The sequence below is a fragment of the Limulus polyphemus genome, unplaced genomic scaffold (assembly GCF_000517525.1).
Source record: "Limulus polyphemus unplaced genomic scaffold, Limulus_polyphemus-2.1.2 Scaffold4080, whole genome shotgun sequence".
NCBI lineage: Eukaryota > Metazoa > Arthropoda > Merostomata > Xiphosura > Limulidae > Limulus > Limulus polyphemus.
The window spans coordinates 56,201-64,728 of NW_013669690.1; the positions used below are offsets into that span (position 1 = coordinate 56,201).

Here is an 8,528-nt window from a genome sequence, read left to right on the forward strand (position 1 = left end):
TACAGAATAGTACAAATAGATATTGGACGTCACACAAATAGTACAAATAGATATTGGATGTCATACAGAATAGTACAAATAGATATTGGACGTCACACAAATAGTACAAATAGATATTGGATGTCATACAGAATAGTACAAATAATATTGGACGTCACACAAAATAGTACAAAATAGATATTCGATGTCATACAGAATAGTACAAAATAGATATTGGATGTCATACAGAATAGTACAAAATAGATATTGGATGTCATACAGAATAGTACAAAATAGATATCGGATGTCATACAGAATAGTACAAAATAGATATTGGATGTCATACAGAATAGTACAAAATAGATATTGGATGTCATACAGAATAGTACAAAATAGATATTGGATGTCATACAGAATAGTACAAAATAGATATTGAACGTCATAAAGAATAGTAAAAAGAACCATGTATGGAGCAACTAAAAGTCAATTGTAAATTATTGAAATAAAGATTGTTGTAGCAGACACTCGGATTCTAGCTGAAAGTTTAGGTGGCTGTTGCTATTAGAATTATTAACTCAAGAGAGTAAAAGTAGTAAAAGCTTATATTTTATAGCTAACGGTTACATTTAGCAATCTACACCAGATTTTATAGTAAGTTCAGTAAGGGGTCTATGAAAAAAAAAGTTTTACTATACTGTGAAGCTAAATACCGTATTCAAGTGGCTACTATACTGTGAAGCTAAATACCGTATTCAAGTGGCTACTATACTGTAAAGCTAAATACCGTATTCAAGTGGTATTTAGCTTCACAGTGTAGTAGCCACTTGAATACGGTATTTATCTTCACAGTATAGTAATCCCTTGAATACGATATTTAGCTTCACAGTATAGTAGCCACTTGAATACGGTATTTATCTTCACAGTATAGTAATCCCTTGAATACGATATTTAGCTTCACTGTGTAGTAGCCGTATTCAAGTGGCTACTACACTGTGAAGCTAAATACCGTATTCAAGGGATTACTATACTGTGAAGCTAAATACCGTATTCAAGTGGCTACTACACTGTGAAGATAAATACCGTATTCAAGTGGCTACTACACAGTGAAGATAAATACCGTATTCAAGTGGCTATACACTGTGAAGATAAATACCGTATTCAAGTGACTACTACACTGTGAAGCTAAATACAGTATTCAAGTGGCTACTACACAGTGAAGATAAATACCGTATTCAAGTGACTACTACACAGTGAAGATAAATACCGTATTCAAGTGGCTACTACACAGTGAAGATAAATACCGTATTCAAGTGGCTACTATACTGTGAAGCTAAATATCGTATTCAAGTGGCTACTACACAGTGAAGATAAATACCGTATTCAAGTGGCTATACACTGTGAAGCTAAATACCGTATTCAAGTGGCTACTACACTGTGAAGCTAAATACCGTATTCAAGTGGCTACTACACAGTGAAGCTAAATATCGTATTGAAGTGGCTACTACACTGTGAAGCTAAATACCGTATTCAAGTGGCTACTACACTGTGAAGCTAAATATCGTATTCAAGTGGCTACTACACTGTGAAGCTAAATACCGTATTCAAGTGACTACTACACTGTGAAGCTAAATACCGTATTCAAGTGGCTACTATACTGTAAAGCTAAATACCGTATTCAAGTGTCTACTACACAGTGAAGATAAATACCGTATTAAAGTGGCTACTACACTGTGAAGCTAAATACCGTATTCAAGTGGCTACTACACTGTAAAGCTAAATACCGTATTCAAGTGGCTACTGTACTATGAAGCTAAATACCGTATTCAAGTGGCTACTATACTGTGAAGCTAATTGCTGAATGCTAATCACACGTTGAGCGAGGTCTAAACTAATTAATGGTTATGATAAACATTTTTAGATATAAATACATACTACAAAAGAACAGCAACACATGGTATACGTTGTTGTGCGTCAGGCACACTATATCTCTTGGTGATAAACTGAGTAAGCGATTCTTTATTTGACTCGTAAACTAACTGGAACCAATTCACTGTTTCATTTTGTTTTATTTAAGAAGTACATTAACTTCAACTGACCCTTCCAGCTGGTAATTACTAACCGATCTACTGTCGTGTAAACAAACAACGAATGTGCCATTTAAAACTGCATCTAAAAACTAGTTAAAACTAACTGAAATAATAAACGTAAAGGTAAGTTTATTTTTTGCAGTGCTTAAAATATTTACCCCTGTGGATAACTAAACTAATGCATTTTTGACAGTTAGAGATAAGTGATTTAAATCACTTAGTATATTATTCACTTCTTTATTTTTATTTGTTCAAAGTGCCTTATACAGATAAAATCCCATAACTACGGCCATTAAAAAAAAACAACCTTCATTTCCAGATTCAGTTCCTTTTCTTGTATGAGCGCTGAAGAAAGACTAGCAACCGATGTGTTTTTGATTAATAAGTACGTTTATGTAAGTACGTTGAAAGAACGTATCAAAACTACATTAGTCTTAGAAGTAGAAACGTATGCATTAATAAATAAAATAGTATTGTGTGAATACGTTACAAAGAACTGCAGTAGTCTTAGCAGCAAAAACGTTATGGTTAATAAATAGCACTGTATAAGTACGTTAAAAGAAATTTTGAATACTGCAATAGGCTGTAGAAACGCTCTGGTTAATGAATAGTGTTATGTAAGTGTAACTACATTAAAAGAAAGTCTGCTCAGTAGGCTTAGCAGTATAAACGCAACGATTAATATATTAAATATTATTAGATTAGATTGTACGTTAAAAGAACGTCTGAAGACAACAGTAGGCTTAGCAGTATAAAAGCACCGATTAATAAATTAAATATTATTATATTAGTTAGTATGTTAAAAGAACGTCTGAAGACAACAGTAGGCTTAGCAGTAGAAAAATACTGATGAATAAATTAAATATTATTATATTAGTTAGTACATTAAAAGAGCGTCCGATGACAACAGTAGGCTTAGCAGTAGAAAAACACTGATTAATAAATTAAATATAATTATATTAGTTAGTACGTTAAAAGAACATCTGAAGACAACAGTAGGCTTAGCAGTAGAAAAATACTGATTAATAAATTAAATATTATTATACTAGTTAGTTCATTAAAAGAGCGTCTGATGACAACAGTAGGCTTAGCAGTAGAAAGACACTGATTAATAAATTAAATATTATTAGATTAGATTGTACGTTAAAAGAACGTCTGAAGACAACAGTAGGCTTAGCAGTAGAAACACGCTGATTAATAAGTAACAGTATGTAAATACGTGAAGAAGGCTAGATAAAAATAAACTATCCACAATTATATCTAGAATTTCTAACAACATGACGTACCTTGTGCACCCAATCCTTACAGTCAGTGTCCCCTACGCAACGAGTGAGAGCGTCTGGAGTTAAAACTAAAATAAAATGTTTTGCTTGATGTATGCTGTTGACGAGATTATTGTCAAATTTTCCAGCTTCGAGCCTCTCCACATCTATAAAAACTGAAAAGCCTCGAAGTTGGAGATGAACCTTCAGAAGACTGAAAATAAAAGTAAAAATATGACAAGTTTGAATTTGTAGCAGACAACATTTTTTTTTTTTTAAACTTTGCGCGAAACGTTCAAATATAACTAACGACAAAGTAACACACACACACACGAAGGTAATATTATCACCCAAAACCGTAATATAGTTTTTAACTTTTAGGTGGCTTTGAACAGTTATCGGATACTGAGTAATCTCATGAAGATTAGAAACAAGTGATTGGGAAAAAGCAAGCATCAGGGATAATCAATCTGGTTAATAATACAAACTCATAGCGCTTTAATATACTGGGAATACAATAATGCAAGCGAAACATCACAATAAAACATCAGAGAAATAAACAATTATAAATAGTTTACATGAAAATTTTGATAATTTATAGAACCACTGCAGAAATAACAATTGGTAAGACTTCAGGAAGCTGTGAAAAGCTCGTTTTTTGTTGTTTTTTTAAGAACACCACGGTACTTTTGTTAATTTTTAGGGCTATGATAACATTCTGTAAACCTATCTAAATAACCCGGTCAACATGTAACTTACAGTATTTGCCGGTGTATAAGACAATACTTTTTACTGTTAAAACAACACCTGATTTTACCCCTCGTCTTATACACAGGTTAATAGATAAAAGTTCCAGTAAGAACTCTCAGGTTAATAACATATTTATTGAAAACTTCATTGTTCCTTTCTCTTTTGTTTCCCTTTTTATGAATAAGTGTGTTGACATCGTGCCACCTACTGCGTTACAATAACATATTTGTAATTGTATCATTTGTCACAATTTTTCATAACTGGAAATTATTTATCTCACATGTTAGTTACAATTAATCAAGACATTTTTTATTTGAAATATATTAATCTCATCCATGATACTAAAGTATTACTAATATTCTATCAACAAAAGTTTGTTTCTGTAACGTACACTAATATTGTAAACATGTTTAAAAGTAGATCACAAACTCTTAAGGTTTAGTATTTTTTTGTAATAGAAACGGAGTTCAGATGTGATGAAAACTTTATAAAGTTGTTTATTACATGTTTGTGATATAAGTGATGCTACACTGAGCTGTCTGTAGTGTTTGAAGAGTATAGAAAAAAAACTTGTGGTTGTATTGATTACCCCATAGTGCAAGTTAGCACAGTTTATAAATAAATTCTAATAATTTCTTTACAAAGTAACATTCTAGAGTTGTTGACAATAGAGGTCGTCCTATACACTGAACCTAATAGAAATAATCTTAATTTGCTCAAAAAGTCCAGAATCGCCTTATACATGGGATCGTCTTATACACCGGCAAATACTGTAACACCTTTACGTTGATCAGGTATCCAACACTACAGCGCATGCGCAAAATGGCGGAATAAAACAAACTAAGTTTATATGTGTGTATTAGAGCGAAAAGCAACAATGCGTCGATACTAAACATGAATTTCTAATGCTCTATTACAACGCAATTCCCGCCAGGACAACAGTATTATTTCCAACAGACAAGTCAGATTAAACTATATAAGATAAAGTTCTTAACAACCTGTACATAAAAGAGGGCGTTCAAGGAATTTGCCAAAACACAAGCAGAACCATTTATAAATAAATAAATAAAGACCAAACCCAGCAATTAACTCTGAAATAAATATAGAATCTTAGGGAAATTACTTTAAAATACGCATTTTATTTATATTTCTGACTTTAAGACTTACCTAGCAAGCTGAGAGCCAGTTGACCTACGATAACTGATGAAGACATCTAAAGTTTTATTGCAGCTAATATCACCATCACAAGTGACGTATGAATGGGCAGAACCTGTTTAAAGAAAATAAAAAACTACGTTTTTAGTCGATATTTTTCAAGTACATTAACATACGCATATACCATTATAGTTTGTTTTTTCGGTTTTCAGCTGCCTGTTGAAAAGCGGAGTAAGCCTTTTAAAATGCAATTAGAAGAACGCTGGAAGTTGAAGTTCTCCCCCATCTCCCCCCCCCCCCACCCACACACACAAAACATAACCAGTGCAATAGGCTCAGTTTTTAACGGACTAGAAGAAGCATAACGGAGACAAATTGCCCCAGAAAGCTTCGACAGATTTAAGGCTTACAATATTAGGCTTAACTCATTATTACTAATACCAAAATTATTCCCAATTTGACGATTTGAATTTTCAGGCTCGTGTGAAGTTGTTTGATATATAAATATTCCTTGATCCAAAATTAAGGACAAAATTAGTCCTCCAAAAGGATCGCACATATAATTGTCCTCGATTTGAACGAGGTAATATAATTTTAACAGTTATAACATTTAAAACTATATCAAAGGTCAACTATATGCTCGGGCATGAGGAACAATAAACACTTTCAAATTCCTGATGTGAGTTTAAAGCCCCTTTAGAAGGTTCTTTTGGTAATATCTTATGTGAAATATGTTTGTAAAAAACAACAACCTGTAATAAGAAAATTCGTTATAAAAATAAATTTGGTGGAAGGACTTTAATATATAATGTTTACCGCAAGGGTCTCATAGCACTAAATAATCGGGTCAGAATTTATTAGCTGTGCTGCCTGAGCATGACTGTAGAAATTTCCAGATTCATGATTCCCTCTTATTCGCTTTACTAATCATTCTGAGGATCGTGTAAGATTTGTGTTGTTGTTAGCTAGAACTCTTACCCAACATAAAAAACAAAATACGAAAATAGGGGGGCAAAATGTGCTTTTGATTTTTTAGAGCAGATGTTTGATGTGTCCAACGATAATATGGTCTTGGAGTTTTACGTCGGCGAATCTCACATTACACAAAATAACTTTCGAAGTTATTCATAGTTTCATAAATAATCAGACATTTTTAAAATTCCTTTTGACTGACTTTCACCCTCCCCTTCGGTCTCAGTTCCAAATGGGTCCACTATTGAGACGCTAATGTTTAAGTTTTAAGAAGTTATCCCCCTCTCCCCCTGCGTCTTTCCTGTCGTTCAAGTACCACTAGGTAGAAGTTTACAGCCTATCTGTTATTTGTGCTGAAGATGGAGACCAAACGTCACCAGACATTTTGGATACGAAATTACCAGAACTTAAAAAAATAAATAAAATAGCGCTACAACTTCCTATAACGATGAACAGTTACACCCGGATGTGCTTATAAAAGTCAGAAATTTTGCTGGTTTAGCCTCAGAGTAGCATGTCTGTCTGTTTGTTTTATTGGACAATATTGGAAAGAATAATGTCTAAAAAAATAAAATAGTGAAATGTGCCAATGTATGGTAACGTTTTCACTCGTATTTCTGTTAAGTATTTAAACATTATTACTTTTAACAGTTTTCATCTCACGTGACAATCCTCAAAAATATAAACTTTGGAAATGTGGAAACTACGGAATTTGGATTTGGAAATTTCTCTAACCATTCTGCCCGTTTGTTTAGTGCTTTGGGACCCTTGCGGTAAACATTGAAACTACGGAATTTGGATTTGGAAATTTCTCTAACCATTCACAATTAAGAAATTCCGACCCGTTTGTTTAGTGCTATGAGACCTTTGCGGTAAATATTGAGACTACGGAATTTGGATTTGGAAATTTTTCTAACCAAACACAGCTAACAAATTCCGACCAGTTTGTTTAGTCCTAAGGTACCCTTGCGGTAAACAGTGAAACTACTTTACCTAGTAGCGCCTGCCAAATTCTTCGTCTGTGAATGCTGTTCTGAATGCCACAAACCTCCTCCAGCTGATCTTCCGTCAGAAAGGGAAAGACGTCTCTGGACAGTCCAGCCTGAAGCATGGTGTAAGTGTACTGGCTATATTCTGGACCCAATTCTTGTAGCACCATATTAAGGAAAATGGTGTCGCAAGAAGAGTAGTCAGTCAGACGTTTCAGTTGGACCAGTTCTCGAAGAAATCTATACATACAAATAAAATGCTGCGTTTCAAGAAATTAATAATAATTATTCGAGATATATTAGTATTAGGACCCTAAAGAATTATCTAATGCTGGAAACAGTAACATGGCATTGATAAGTTGACAAACAATCAAAAGAAAAGGGGTATACATGAAGAAACAACATCCAAATTAATTACAAAATAGTAAAAACTATATATTTAGTTCAAAGTTTCATGAAACATTGAGAATTTCTGTATTCAGTACACAGTTTCATGAAACACTGTGTATTCAGTACACAGTTTCATGAAATGTTGTGTATTCAGTACACAGTTTCATGAAACATTGTGTATTCAGTACACAGTTTCATTTAAACATTCTGTATTCAGCACACAGTTTCATAGAACTGTGAAACTTCTAGTTTTTATACAAAGTTCGGTGGAGCAATGAAAAATATTTATTCATTACAAAGTTTCGTTAGACAGTGAAACTTCGACTGTAGGGACCCATGAATAGGATTTTTCTGTACGAACTAATTTTAGTTTTCTTCTTAGTTTTTAGCACATTAATATTTGTTCTTCACCTTTTTTGCTGACAAATACATAACCTATTGACAAATCTATGGTTTTTCCTCAATGGCAAATGCCTCTAAACTATTTGTTGAAGCTTCCATTTTTCTGAAACCAAAGTTTCTCGACACTAAAAAAGTTTATATTTACTACTAAATGTCCCGGAACATTAAATCCCATAAATCGGTAAAAAAATACACAAAACAGTAGCAGCCTCTAGGTTTAACATTATATTTATTAAAGCGCAAGCAAAAGTACCCGTCCCCAGTGACGGGAAAAGTTTAAGTTAATCTATCAATTTAAATTACTTCATGGACTCTAAAAAGGTTAATTGTGTTGCACTCTTGGTTTCTCTCAAAGCCAAAGCTCTGAGCTACTTATACCGCTCACCGCGACAAGTAATTGTTGAGCATTTCAATCATGCTAAGAGCCACTCAATAATAACATACGGCAAATCTACATTTTTATTCTTTAAGTTACGTCACATTTTCAAATGTGAACAATAGTGTGATTAATTCCTAACAATTTAGTGTAAAATATTCTGCTT

The 8,528-nt window shown here is 33.2% G+C and overlaps 1 pseudogene; it reads right to left on the reverse strand.

The window, feature by feature from the left end:
• Window positions 1-8,528, reverse strand: part of LOC106470551 — a 52,590-nt pseudogene that overhangs the window by 4,296 nt on the left and 39,766 nt on the right.